The following is a 15021-nucleotide window of genomic DNA, read 5'->3' on the forward strand; positions in this document are numbered from 1 at the left end:
GCCACTGCCTTGCCGTGGCCAGCTTAAGAGTGAGATGCAGAAACCCATCTGCACCTTTTGGGGCCAGCAAAGCCCTAACACTCCCGGGACTCTCCTAGCACAGAGCTCTCCTTCCTGACGTTGCTCCTCTTGCCCCCACAGCACACAAAGACTTCTTGTGGTCTCCTTGCTGCTGGTCTGGGGGTGCTTCTCCACTAGGAGCTGCTCCCTGCAGGTGGAGCTGATCCAGTTCAAGGTCCCACCATCACCTCCCCAGGAAATGCAATGCAAGGGCAAGCCCACAGACCCCAGCAGCATCATTGCTTGGAGGAGGAGAAGGAACAGCAGCGAGGGCAGCACAGGACACAGCATCCTTAACACCAGCTTTAGCTCTGTGCCAAACAAGGTTCCAGACTTCCTCGGAGCAGTTTGGACACAACACTGAGCGCCACCAAAAGCCTCCACCAGGCAGCAAATTCCTTCCCCTGGTCCTGCAGGAAACCTTGAAAGCCACGAGATGTTCCCAGCTGCACCCTCTGCCTGCACACCTCCAGCTGCACCGGCCAGTTCCTCGTGAGATGCTAATCCCGTGACAGTGCCGCTGAAGTCAGGGCTATTTTCCTGCTGACTGTGAAATCGGTAAGGAAAAAAAAAAGACAAATGTATTGCCACGTACATCTGTCCAAATATAGTGCTGCCAAAGGCAGATTGGACATCAGGGCACAGCCATGAGATTAAGTCATGTTTCTGTTTGCTGAAAGCATTGAGAAAAAAAAAAATCCACTTAAAATGTTTTGCTGTCAACTTAACGTTTCATCTGGCAATTAGTTCCGAAGCAGGGAATGCCTAAAACAAAGTAAAACTAGTTTTAAGAAAAGTTGCATTAAATCACTGTTAGGCAAAAAATATTTTTTTAAAAAGATGTTTGAGAAAAATCTCTCCACTGCGAGAAGGGCGCAAAGGGAGCTTGCTTTGGCCGTGGGAAATTATTACTTAAACATAGAGGGTTTTACTGCCCAGAAGAGGACAGCGGGGCAGGCACGAGGTGTCCCTGGAGAGCCCATTTGGGGTGAGCCCTGTGGTCGCAGCCAGCAGTGAGGACACCCAGGCTCACCCCATATCGCTGCGAATGGTCCACGGGGCATCACCAGGCAGCTCACCAAGCTGACCGGGGGCTGCTCCAGCACCCCCAGCAGACCAAAACCCAACCCAGGCCAGCGGGCTGACCGAACCAGAGCTTGCTGGTGCTGCTCTGCCTCCCTACAGCAGCATTTATTAGGTAGCATTTGTGCGCCGAGGTGCGGGCAGAGCCAGCTGCTAATGGTGAGAACCGGCTGTGTGCAGCAGCCCCGGAATGACTCCAGGGCGAATTCTGCCTGTTAAGCACTTTATTTTCCGAGTCGACACGCTCAAGGACTTGGTGGTTTCACATTCAGACAAACCTGCCGTCACCCGGCGGGGCAGGGCGGGCGGGGGGCGTGCGGGGATGCAGGTGGGATGCAGCGGGCTCCCCGCCGCGAAGCACGAGCTCAGCTGCAGTGATTAGCAATCAAAATTAACACACAAAACAGCGCGCACTGAACCCAGGGGAGAGGGAAGGAGAGCGACGCGGGAGGCAGCCGGTGGGTAATGTTAAGGGGAAAAAAATAAAAGGGGATGTTTTCATCCAAATCCACTTTCTGCCTGTGGTTCCGTGGGGCTGAGCGCTGCCACCCTTCCCGTGCTGCGGGCAGGGGGACGGGATCTGTCCTAATTAAACAGGCTCAGGCAAAATGACCCCGGGCTAAGAGAGGTGCCCTGGAGCCGCAGCATCCCTCCCACCACGCTGGTCACAGCAGGGGCTGCAGGAACAAGGCACCAGGACACAGAGCTGGAGGGGCTGCAGGGCTGGAGGGCTGCTCGTGTGCGCCGAGCTGTGCCGCCGAGCCAAGGGTGGGGATGGGGAGCAGCAGGGAGATAAGTGCTCGCGGAACAGGAAAGGATTAGATACTTACAAATATTTTATCCTAGCTAAAGTAATTGCACCACTTGTTCTTATGAGTCAGAGCTATTTATTTTCATGCTTCAGGGCATCGGTTGATCACACCAGCTGAGGTCAGGCAGAAATTCCCCATTGCTCCTGCGAGCGTTTTGCATATTGCAGGAAGCGCCTGCAGCCCAGGGCGCCTCTTCTCCTGCCTCCTCCAGTGCCCACCAGCTGCAGGGCCCAGCAGGAACAACATCTCCATCCAGTGGCCGCTCAGCCCCCCCGGCACAGCACTGAAACCTCGTCGTGCCCTCCCCAGTTTCGCTTCTGCCCACGGAGAGCTCACATCCCACGCTCCTGTCCTGCCCGGAAGGTGCTGAGGCTTTCGGACCCTTTTGGGCGAAGCACACCCAGCCGAGAAGAGAGGCTATCCGTCACCCAGGAGGCAAAAACAAACCCAGCTCCTTTTCACCCGGAGCACGAGGGAAAACCAGGGGCACCGAAGCTCATTTCGGCAGCCGGTGACTCCGTGGCCTCTGCTGGGAGCAGACACGGATAACTGCTCATTTCCCACCACTTAGTGATTCACAGCTCTAATTGTGTCACCACAGACAACTCTCCCCAAAAAAAAACAGCATTTGGCCATTAGCAGAGGCGAGGAAACAAAACACAAACAGGCAGCACACGCAGGGAAGGGGCAGAGGAATGCAAAAGGCAGCCAGAAGCACTGGACCAGGGAAAGAAATCCACCTGCCCTGCTCCCTCCCAGCGCTAACCAGCCAGCCTGCGGGTAGCTCCAGTAACTCAGGAGCATTTAATAAAGGTCTTGGGAAGAACCAAGCATTGATCTCTGGGCAGCGAGCATGAAATGAACAGGCAGAGGCCAGCACTCACCAAATAAAAGGTTCCCCTTGCACAAACAGCAGTTCTGCTGCTCGCGGAGCAAAGCGCATGCACGCAGGAATGCCAGGGACAAGGGCAGGGAGCCTGCCACGATTTGGGATGGGTGCAGCAGCCCCAGCACAGAGGTACAACAAGGTCCCACCATGCCCCACAAACCCCATGCTTCTGGCTTGAAATGCCTCACAGCTCCACAGCTGTGCCCCAAATGCTCCACAGCCCAGCTCGCCTCCACCCTTCCTTTCATCAAAACTAAACCAAACATTTTTTCTCCCCCCAGCTGGCCTCCCAAGCCCCCTCACCCCTGCCCAGATGCCCACCAGCAGGCAGGGTTCCTGCATTTCTTCATCTGCGCTTCCCCCATCCCCACAGTAATCACAGTGCTGTGGCAGCAGCTCCAGAACTTTAATTCTGAGACCATTTCTGTTACCATCCCTGGTTTTGACTCGCTACCCCAGACCCCGCTCCCCTTGCCCGCATCCTCCCGGTCACATTTTGGCAGTGAAGTCGTGCAGGTAAGGAGGACTCCCAGCAATTAGGTATAACGATAATACAGACACCGCTTTCATGCAGAAAGATGTCTGAGCACTTCTCCAAGGGCAGGAGCACAAGCCTGCTCACTCTCAAGCTTTGACATTACTTATACCATCAGAAACACCATCAGGACCATATTTGCAGCTTGTATTTGTTTACTTCTCAGACAAATAACGTTATTCCCATCCACTCCAGAGCTCTGCCGTACCCTCCTGCTCCAAGAAGGCAAAACCCTTCAGCCCCAAGTCTCCAAACGCAGCTTCCCCACCCAGCTCTGCAGCTCAGCTCTCCCGACTTCACCCAGCAAGGCACTTCACCTCTCATCCCCCCACCTGTCACCGGGGATCAGATTTTTTCCTGACACGCTTTGTTATCCAGAGATAGCAGATTCTGTAAATGCTGAATTATTATCATCAAATTATAATACTCAGAACATTGTCTCCCTTTGGGACTCACGCTGCAAGGGGAGGGAGCGCAGCGCAGCACTCAGCGCCGCGCCGTGCTCGGTTCCCTCAGAGGCAGCGGGGCTGGATGCTGCTTCCCTGCTTTTTCTCTTCCTCAGCTGTCCTGAAAAAGTCTCTCTCTGACAGGTCTTCTGCCAGAGAGGATTGAACTACATTTGAAAGGTAATTTTGGAGCAAATGGGAACAGAAGTGTCAGAGTTGTCACCAAGAGATTTTTGGAATTTCCTCACCGTTTCAGAGGGCGAGGGAAAATCAAGATGTTTGGCACTTCGCTGTGTTCAAAAGGGGACGGATCCAACATGGGACGGATCCAGCATGGGATGGATCCTGCACCGCTGCCTCCCACAGTCTGTGGGGCTGGAGGACACCGCAAAAGCCCTCAAAATGGAGCCAGCCCCCAGAAAGCCCCACACATGTGGGTTTTCTCCTATTTTCACCTTCAGAAATTAAAACAGAGCCTCTCACCACATGGGACAGCTGAGTATCCCACCAAGGCTCCCACAGAAGCTGTCTCGCAGCCTCTTCCCAGCCCCACCAGTGGCAGCAGCACCGGCTGGGCACACCCGTCCCCAGACACACCGGTCCCATCACATCCTTGGGGTGTCCCAAGGTCAGAGCACACAGGCACAGAGCCAGCAACCCCCAGGTCTGGTGTGTGCCACGCAAGGCTTTGTGCCCCCTGCACCTCCACCAAACTGCACGTGGGACAGCCTGATGGGGACAGCATCTTCTGGGCCAGCCCGTGGAAGGACCTGCACCCACCAGCCCATCCCAACCCCACACAACAGGGGTCCTGGCACCGTGCACGGGGCAGACTCGCTCCTGGAGATGTCACCACGTCACCAGCTGGCGGGCGGTTTGGCAGAGCAGCATGACCTGCTACACGGTGTTGGCTCGCTTCAGCATCTCCAAGCCTCTCCAATGTCACCTCTCCAGAAGTGGAAAAGACAGCCAAATCTTCAGGCGTGGGCAAAGGCCAACAGATTGCTAAAAGAAGTCGGGAGAATCGGCCTCCCCGGGCAGCACAGCCAGCGAGAGGAGGAGGGCAGCAGCCTCACTCGGCTGAGCCCTGGTGTCACCACTAACACAGCTCATCCCGTGCCTTCCTGTCTCCATAACTCAGGCCACCAGCCCCCGAAAATCTTCCAATTATTTGGTTCATGCTGGGGGTCCATGGAAGCCCACGTACCCCCCAGCACCATCCTGCCCCTCGCCAGCTCAGGGCACAGCCCGGCTCCATCCCCAGCGCTCCTGCTGTCACATCCACTGCCGCTCCCTGGGGGTTGTGGCAGCGGGTGATGCAACACCTTGCATTTAATTGCAGGGGGAAAAAGGGAAAGAAAAAATATGTTCAGAGTGATGAAGAACCCCTATCATAAGCCACGTTATTTGTGTCTCTTTTCTAGAGAGTTTCAGAGTTTGCTTGGGGTTTGGTTTGTGCTTTGCGATTCAGGTCTGCAGTGTGCACAGAAATAAGTCAGCCACGCGCCCACGGGCCAGCCATCCATCCACTCATGAACCCCTGCAAGGACAGCACAGGAGGTGCCCGGCACTGCCACCAGCTGGCATTGCACACCCAGACAAACACCTCACCTCCCCGTCGACTGCTTGCTGCCCTCCTGCCTGCCCTCAGCGTGGGGAGCAGGCAGGTACAAACCTCCCCAAAACACTTATCGCACCAGGATCACTGCCGGACACCTCAGGGAGAGGAGAAAATATTTCAAAAGGAAACTCCCACACCCTTGCAAGCTCTAGGGTTAAACCTGCTCTCCCTGCCATTGCGCTTTTCAGTTTGCTTGCACCAGAAGATGCGGGCAGGGCTTTCCCATGCCCTTTGTGCTCCCACGCGCAGCAGCGAGCTCGGTGGGCACCGCGGGGAGGGAAGAAGCACAAGGGCAACAGTCACAGGAGCTCCTCCGGAGGACAAGCCGTGATTAAATATTTATAGATTTTAATGCATTGATTTGTTAAGTCGGGAAACAGCCCTTTAGGAGCTTGAAGTTGCCTTTCAAGGCAGCTCTTAATCAGCAACGCAGGTGCAGCAAAGAGGAGCTCAGCACGAGGCAGAAGCCACAAGGAAGGGTGGGCTTGGGAGCAGCGGGAGCAGGGCTTCCCCCTCCGCGGCTGGGATGGGAGCTGGGCAGCTCAGAGAGCCCAGGAAGAGATTTATTCCTCTTTCTAATTAAGGTTCTCCTGACAGGGATTTATTTTTGGGCAGAGCTTTTGCAGGAGAAAATTAAGTGATGCTGCTGAAGGAGAAACAAACTCGGGGGTCTGATGCCAGCCACGAAGCAAAGACTCCGCGCCCCTTCCCAAATCAGCACAAACCGGTGGAGAGAGGCTGCTGCCTGCACCTCTCGCTGCATCTCCAGCCCTAGCTTGGCCCCTAACCGTGCTTCGGGGGGGGAAATAAAAAAAAATAAAAGAAAGAAAAAGAAAAAAAAAGTGCCCAAACCAACTCTGCTTCAAATGCATCAATAACCAAAAGCAGGGGGTGCCCCAGAGCTGCTGGAAGCGCTGCCAGGGGGGCACAGGGGGCTCCTGCCAGGTGAGGACACGGTCACAGCTCTGGGCCCCTATCTGCTCCTCATGGGCATTGACACTGCCCTTGCCCGGGCTAGGACAGAGCCCCAGGACTGTGATATTTGTCCTCTGGAAACACCTCCCCCCTCCTGCGGGAGCGCAGCTCATTTATTATGGTGCAGAACCAGACGCGCAATGCCCACCCAGCAAAGCTTCCTGGAATCCAGCCATGGAAAACAATATTTCCAAGTAAAATGACAGTTGTAATTTTAATTCAGCCAACCGGAGGGTACAAATTAAGCGGTACCCCTTTCCTCCCTCCTTTCCTTGGTGAAATTATGTTTCCTGAGAAGAAAACCGTGAGGAGAGCTTTGGACGCTCCTCTCTGGCTGGGAAGCATCAAGCAGTCCCAGGGCTGCCCGTACAACATCCCATAGTCCATTGAATCCATTAGCTTACTTATCAATATGAGATTAATTATTCCAGTTCAGCGGGATGTTTAGTTATTTCCTTTCTGCTCCAGCTACCGCGCTCAGAAGAGCCGCGGTGCTCTCGCCTTGCTTCGCTGGATTTGCTGGTCCTGGTGGTCACTTCCAGCTTTTAAGACACAAACAAATGCCTCCTCCGGGCTCACAAACAAAAAGGCAAATAAAACCCATTTGAGGAGAATCTGCTGATGGCTCTATTAAAAAATTGTGTGTTTTCCAGCGACAGAAGCAGGGAGCAGAGCCCTGTCCCCGCAGCCACCTCCCACCCCTCTCCAACCCACCCCAGGGTGCTCCAAGAGCCGAAGCTCCTATGAGGGCTGGGGTCACCTTGAAAAGTATAAATGAAACACCTGGAGATTGGGTTCTGGCTGCCCAATTTTAACATTAAAGGGTGGACGGGGGAAAAAATCGGGAGGGAACATGCAAACATGGGGAATACAAACTCGCACACGTTTTGTTCCCGAATCCTCCAAACGTGACTCACTTTGTTCTATTGTGACAAACTGAAACGCCTCTGAGGAGTTCATTTCACGTCTCATCCATTCTCTGAATAATGGGAAAATCCCTCTTTGTTTCTCTAAGATATCAGCACACACTATGCACCACGTATACCCAATTCCATTAGACATAATGGAACGAGATTGTCCCAGAAGTTGTTTTCAATTGCTTGAGTGCATCCTTCATTTAGGGAAACAAGAATATATGAGCTGCTCTACCCGGGCTGACGTGCGGACGCAATCTTTAAGCTCCAGTCAGGGCCATTTGCTTCCTGGCAGGGCTCTGGGATGGGACAAGGGTTGGTCCTCCCTGTTCCCAGCTCCAGAGCTGCCTTCAGCAGGATGCCCAGGTGTCCTCCTTGGGGAAAACCCCAGTGAGATGAACTGCAGCCAGCACCCAGCCATGCGTGAAGCTGGAGGTCAAGCTGTGCCACAGCCCCAGGGGTCCTCCTACTGCATTTCAAGCTCAGGAGTTCCTAGCAGGCTTGGATGCCTTTGAGATATTACAGGAGGTGCAGTGCAATGCTGAGGATGCTGTGAGATGCACCAGGGATGTCCGAGACACACCAAAGATGCCCGAGGTGCACCAGGGATGGAGCTGATTCCTCAGGCTCCCCCTCGTGCCGTAATCACAGCTTCAGTCAGAGGGCTGGAGGAGAGCAGCACCGAGACCTCAGCGCATAACGAGAAGCCTGCTTATCTGCCAAGGAAAACTAATCCCCAAGGAAAGCACGTTCTAGCTGGCTGCCTACAATTTGCTTTGACTTCTTGGGACAAAAGAAAGTTTGAAAGCCTGGGAGACGCAGCGGGCTGCCTCAGAGACACCGCGATAAGACGGCGGCTGGCTCCGCAGCTGGGGCTCGGTGGGGGGGGAGGAAGGATCACAGCAGACAGCTCGGGTTTTGTTTTTTAATTGGCTGCCACCCTGAGATAGCTCTCTTCCCAGCATGAGAGCAAACTGCACCTTAAACCTCCAGGATGCTCTTGTTGCTCGCATTTGCTCGAAGCCTTTGCGGCACAGGTGCTTAAAGCAAAGCGCACGTCGGAGACACGCTGCTGAACGGGACGGATGCTCTCAGAGCACACACACACACACACCCATGTGCTTGCTGCGTGCAGTTACCCCCCAGCCACGCTCCACAGCACAGACTTTGGGCATCTCAAGTTTAACACGTTTTAGATTTCCCCCTTGGAAAAACAGGCGCATGATCCGAGCACAACCAGAACGACAAAAACCGCACCTCAAAGCACAGAGCCGCTTCTGAGCTGTTCTTCTCCACTGCACGTTTATTTTCTTTTCAGATTTACCTCCCCAGCCCCCTGGGGAAGGGACAGACCGGCTCCTGCAGGAGCCCAGTGGAAGCCCAGCAGGGGCTGCGGAGAGAGGAGTGGGGCTGAGCTGGGAGGGAAAGGGTCCCCGAGCAGCCCCTGCACCCCCTCCTCGCGCCTCCCCCCCGCTGGTTCTGCCTCCTGCCCAGCCTCACCTTGGCCACGGGACAGGGCTCAGCATCTCCTCCCCGCCTGCCCAAAAGCTTATTCCAGCCCTGTCCTAGCCTGCAGATGGATGAGCTCAGGGCCACACTGAATCATACTTTTTCCCTTGAGCTGGCACCCGGCCCTCCTTCTATAGCTTCTCCTGGCTTGGCTTCAACAGCAATAGGTTTTATTATTATGCCTTGCTGCCCTAATTCTCTCCGCACTCAATTTTCCACTGACTTGGTGACCCTCTGCCGTGCTGGCTCACTCCGGGCAGGCAGTGCCAGGTCCCATGCCCATGCCAGCACCTGAACTGGAGCAGAAGGGCAGTAGAAGCATCCTCCTGGGGGGGAGGAAGGCTGGGGGGCACCTGAAGGGGGACCTGGAGCTCCTTTGGGCTTCAACTACACACATCCCAGCCCTGCGTTCGGGGAGGGACCTGGACCTGCAGCACCTCCGAGCTGGTGCTAGTGGCTGCCAGGAGCCAGGCTCAACCCCCAGCCTCTCCTCTCCATCCCAAACCTGGCTCGCAGGAGGCTCCCAAATGCTGTAGGGAGCAGCCCCACGGGGCACGAGAGCAAGGGGACAGTGCCAGCACAGCCGGGGGCTCCGGGAGGAAGAGTAGGATGAGGAGAGTGCTGGCTGCAGCTGCCTGCCGAACACAATGCGGAGAGGGAGAATGGCCTGTGATTACAATTTGGAGGGCTTCTATGCACTGAAAGGGAACTGATTCAATTGTGCCACAACTCCTGAGAAGCTGTCAGCAATCAAGGCATCCTCCCTGCTACAATCATCGGAGGCAGGGTGCGTGCAGAGCAGGAGGAGCACCGTTTAGGTGATGGCAAGGTAGGGCTGCGGGGCTCATTCTGCAGCTGTAATTTCCTTCCCAGAGCAAATCCATCGCAGAGGCAAGCGGGGAGGCAGACAGGGGACATGGAGGAGCCCCCGGGTTGCAAAACACTGCCCTGGTGCATGCAGGTAGCACTGAGACCCACCACGCCACTTGCAACCTCACTGCAAACCTCAGCCCAGGCCAAGAACACGTTTAAAGAAAATAGATTTTTTTTTTTTTTTTTTTTTTTAAGCAGACAAGCTAGGAACAACCCCCAAGCTCCCATCCTTCCCTGACACCTGCCATTCCCAGGAGGGGATGTGTGGTTTCCCCAGGAACGTTTGCCAGAGGGGATGGGAATGAAGCTGCAGAGCTGACGGAACAAAATTGGAGCCCGGCAGAGCCGACCCAGCAGCAGCAGCGGGCTGGGAGCATCTCGCTGCTGCTCCCTTACAAAACTCACTTTGCATGGCTGGAAAGCAACCCCAAGATTTCAGCTTTTGTGCCTGCAAGAGTCCAGAGTTTGTCGTAAAGCATAACTGTGCCAGAATCGCAAGGGGGCTGCTGTGCTGCTGGTGGGAGAACTGAGCCACCGGCGTGCTGGGAGCAGCAGTGCAAGTGCTGAATATTTCAGAATTTATCACAAGTGCGGCACGAATGGGACTTTTACAGCTCCATTCATGTGCAGAGACCAGAGCCCGCACCAGCCTGTGCTCCTCCCAGCAATGCAGCACCCAGGAAAACTCTTCATCAGGAAACTCTTCCCTCCACGTCCCATTACCCAGCTCCCAGCCCCAAACGCAGCCTGCACCAGGGCGCTTCTCCCAGCACAAACCTGCCGTGCCAGGCACACATCTCCCACCACGTCCGTGGCTGCAAACCCTCCACAGGGCTCCAGGAGCAAGGGCAGCACACGCAGCATCGCCTGCACAGGACCAGCCAGCAGCCAGCCAGGGACAGGTTTGGGTTTGCACTTGCATCCCTGGAAGAGGAGCCAGGCACCAGCAGCTCAGATGCCCATTGTGCAAGGCATCCTCTCTCCCATTTTTGGGGACACCAGGACTCTCATCCTCACTTGCCAATTTGCAGAGCTCCCTGTCAACCTAAGTTGCCTAAAACTAAATTTTTGTGTTTTTGTTTTTTTTTGTTAAGCTTTGGGATACTCCAGCAGAACACGCAAATATTGCCTGAAATCAGGAAAATCCATCACGTGCACACGGATAGGTAGGAGCCATCCTATTATCCAAGGAGATTGTAATTACCTCGTTTGCCTATTAAAAGGACACTGTGACAATATTTAAGCTGGAATGCTCTGGTTATTTGCTAAAAATTACGTGGTAGCAATCAAGTGAGAATTTAAGCTGTAATACAGTCACAGCAATATTGCCAGTAATTGTTATTGGTTACTCAAATTATTTTTAATGTATTAGCCAACATGTTTAAATATGCTTTTACATGTACACACACATAAAGGTACAAACTTCTATAATGTTTCTCAAACAGCCAGAGCACATTAGACCATGCAAGACCGTGTCAGACCACCCCACTTCACCAAGAGATGGCCCGGGTGGCCCGAGCCAGATCCTACAAGTGGATGCAGAAGATGAAATCCCCCATCAGGCAACCAGCACCAGCGGGGAAGAATTCACTGAGCCCTACAGGGCAGGGGGGAGCAGTATGACAGCAGGATTCTGCCTTCCCTGCAAGCACCCCCTGGGGTCACCAACTCATCCGCCTTGGGATTACTGAAGGAAATGTCCTGGCTCTTTCTTAATTTCTTAAAAGGCTTCTCCAGCCCTGTTCCCGGGCTTAATCCTGGTTTTGCTGCCCTTAATATGGCCCACCCAGTTGTACAGGGTACGGAGCATCATTTTCCCTAAATAACGATAAAAAAAAGGAAACAGACTCATGTTTTTACTTGGCATCTCCCTCAGAAAACAGCAATCTGCTTACTTATTCCTTGCACTCTGCAGGGCTTAAATCCCAAATTACCTTTGCCGGGCCAGACATGGCAAATAAATCCCTGCTCCTAGAGATGTCCTCGCCATTATCAGAGCGCGATGGGACCAGCATCCCATTGACCCGAGGACACCGGGAGCTCCGGCTGCGACCCTGGCTCTGTGTCACCGCCTGCCAGCCGACACGTGGCCCCAGAGGGATTAGCCGGATCGCCCAGGGGACAATGAATTTCCCATCTGTGAGCAGCCCCGGGGAGCACAGGCACCAATATTCAATTTCTCTCTCTGCTCTAGCATTTAACCTGTGGACGGGAGTGACGGGGTGGGGAGAGAAGGGATGCAGGGGAGGATGGATGTTTTTATTCAAGGCATCCCTCCCACGTCCTACCCTCTCTGAGAGGTGCGGGAAGAGGCTTGCTTTATTTGCAGAAAGCAGAGAAAAAAAGAGCAATATTGCAGGATGTTGTAGCCTTCTGGCAACTCGGGTACGGGAGAGCCGACACAAAGCAGCTCTGCCAGAAAGGGGCTGCTCCTACAGCTCGGGAGCAGGAGAGATTGCAGCAATCACACAGCATGACCCCCTGCCTGGCAGTGGCCAGCTAATTTCAGTTTGGGATTTGTGCTTCGTTTTCAGCCTGAATCTATCTAATTGCAGCTTCCAGCTGTTGGATGGGGCTGTGTCTGAGCCCACGAGGCCGGGGGGCTTTGCTCCGAGCAGCCTTATTTTCCCTCCTATACACAGAGACGTGGCCCAGCTGATGTTATTTTTCCCAAGCTTTCACAACAGGGAAAGGCCACGGATGTGTGCCTGGAAAACGATCCACTGCCACAACACAGGAAAGAAAAATAAATCCTCCCAACGCAGGGCCGGGCTCAGCCCTGCATCACACCTGCCTTCCCTCCGCACACCCAAGGACTGACCAGTATTTTAGAAGGAAAAAATACAAATAAAAAGACAGCCACGGCCCCGGGTGTGCAGAGCTAAATATCAGACTGCAGGAGGGAAGGAACTTCGTTCTCGGTCTAATTGGGGGTCAGCCAATTCGGAAAGCAGCAAAGCACAACCTGAGCAGGTCAAGGCAACACAACTTCCTTAAGGGACTGTAGGAGAGAGGCATGCCGGGCAACCTGGCGGTGTTATCTGCAAAAGCAAAGCCTTTTAAAATAGATGAAGGTGATTTAGAGGGTCTAATTTCAGCGGATTTTCGGAGAGCTTATGATAAAAGTGCTTCATAAAAGATTAAGGAAAATAAATGGCTGCCCAGTAAGGGGCACAGCCAGGCGCGGATTACAGCCGGCTAGACGAAAGGAAACAAAGACAGTGCCTCCCAAATTGAGCAGGGGTTAGCAGGGGCCAACTGCATTAAAGGAAGGCTTCAGGAAACAAAGGGTGAGCTACAGTTCTGGAGAGTCTCGGGGAGCCCGGGTGTGCTGAGGATGTGGGGTCTGAGCAGCCCAGAATAGATGGAGGGGGAAATCCTGCACAGCACCAGGTGCTGCACGGGCTGTGCAACCCTCTGCTCCTCCAACACTGCTGCTGTGCTCAGGAGATGGATTTTGGGGACCGCAGGGTCCTGTGGGGTCAGCATCTCGGGGTCCCACAGCACCTCTGCCCCCCAGCCATCAGGTGCACAGCTCTTGGATCAGCGCCTTCTGAGCTGCAACATCCTCATCAACAGTCAGGTATATAAAATAGAGCAGTTTGTGGCTTTTTGGTGCTACCTCCCCTCCCTACCTGCTGCCCCAGAAGAGAAACAAGGTTCATACAGACCCCGAAAGCTTCTTTTTCTCAAGAACTCCCCCAAACATGCTTCTCTGCCAAACTGGACGGGGGACCCTGGGCATGTGTTTGCCTGCATCCACCAAGCTGCAACGCTGCTGGAGAACGTCTGCAGGCAGGACTGTGCACGGAGCTTGCTCTAGAGGCAGCCTCAGAAGCCTCTAAGCAAATATTTGACATATATCTTGGGGAGGTTGTAGGGAGAGGGGGCTGCCGGTTCATGCAAGCAAGTTAAATTGGAGAGAAGCTGCTTCAGTGCTTTTCATTAACAACCCAAGGGAAGAAAAGAATGGAATTCCCAAGTCTAAAGTAAAATGAAAAAAAAAAACACCCTGTTCTTCATGCGAAGCTAACGCACAGTAAATCAATCAAACTCTGCTCCCCCATGACAGGGGAGGACGCATCATTGCGCAGCGCTCATCGCTCCCCCCCGGTGATTTCTCATCTCACCAAAGCCTCTCCCAGCAGTGGCCCGGGGCCACGATGAGCTACACGGCCAGCCCGTCCTGTCCCACCGGCTCCCACAGCCTGCAAAACACCCCCAGTGAGGCTCTTCCCCTCACAACACCAGGAGAAGGATCAGTCCTCAGGCTACTTAAGACCTTTGACAGTTTTTTCAGGAAGCCAGGAGGGTGCCGCATTAGGAGCCTCCGCGCACCTAACGAGAAGCCATTCAGCTACAACTTCTCCAGCAGTCCAGACAGAAAGCGCCCAGCTTCACAGGGATTTTTTGGTAGGGAGCACTAATGGCATCAATTGGGAAGCCAGCCAAGCTTCCTACACCCACCACCACGTGCTGCTGCCTCACCAGCAGCACCCAGCAGAGCGCTTCCACCCAGCCCCCAGCCACGCAACCCGCTCCTGCGGGCAGGAAAGCAGCCGGGCATCGAGGTTATGTAGGATAAAAGTGTTCTCATTTAGCCTGAACTCAGACTTGAGAGCCTGGTTTACATCCAGAAGCACCACCGGGTACCAGCCCTGCAGTAGGGACTGGGAAGAGGCAGTCACCTGCTGGATCCAACTGGAAGAGCCGCGCTCCACCAGCAACAGGAGCTCTCCAGCAGCCAGCTCACGTGCTCCCTGCTAACGAAGACACAAGTGAAACTCGAAAGGGAACACGTTTGACAGTCTCTCTACATTCCCCCCTCAGCCAGAGCCAGCAGAGCACATCGGTCAAATCAACGCCTCCATGCGTGTCCGGCAGCCGCTCTGTGCAAACATTGCGAGGGAAAGCCCCTTCAAATGGGATTTCTCCCCACTGGGGGCTCTTCCTCCGGTACAAATCTATTTAAAAAGAAGATAAAGTATCTCTACTTTGACTGAGGTTTTATTCAGAGAAAGCTCTGGCTCAGAAATAATTGCCATTTGCTATAATTGGTGAGATGCAGGAAGGGACTAGATACAAGTGGAGTCTGGTGCAATTTTGGGAGATTTGTTACGCTTAGCTCACTTCTATCAATTTCAGTGGCTCAGACGCTTATGACCTGTTGCTCAGCTTATTGTGAAAATGGCTTTTATTTACTGCACTTCCATTAAAAGATGAAATCCATGCATAGGGCTCACAGGGCAGAAAATCACAGTTTACGTCTCAGCTTATCTCCCTTCAGCGGCCTCAGCTCATTTT

At 53.9% G+C, this 15021-nt stretch overlaps 1 protein-coding gene across 7 annotated transcripts in view; it reads right to left on the reverse strand.

The window, feature by feature from the left end:
- Positions 1-15021, reverse strand: part of ASTN2 (astrotactin 2) — a 331775-nt gene that overhangs the window by 290730 nt on the left and 26024 nt on the right. Inside the window, exon 1 of one of the 7 annotated variants that reach the window (XM_072025074.1) lies at positions 1974-2111. The exons of the other annotated variants lie outside the window; for them this stretch is intronic. The gene's annotated coding sequence lies outside the window, so the exon portion shown is untranslated. Of the gene's footprint in view, positions 1-1973; positions 2112-15021 lie in introns of those variants that run through there. 7 annotated transcript variants of the gene reach the window in all.

Source organism: Anas platyrhynchos, chromosome 18 (assembly GCF_047663525.1).
Source record: "Anas platyrhynchos isolate ZD024472 breed Pekin duck chromosome 18, IASCAAS_PekinDuck_T2T, whole genome shotgun sequence".
NCBI classification, from domain to species: domain Eukaryota; kingdom Metazoa; phylum Chordata; class Aves; order Anseriformes; family Anatidae; genus Anas; species Anas platyrhynchos.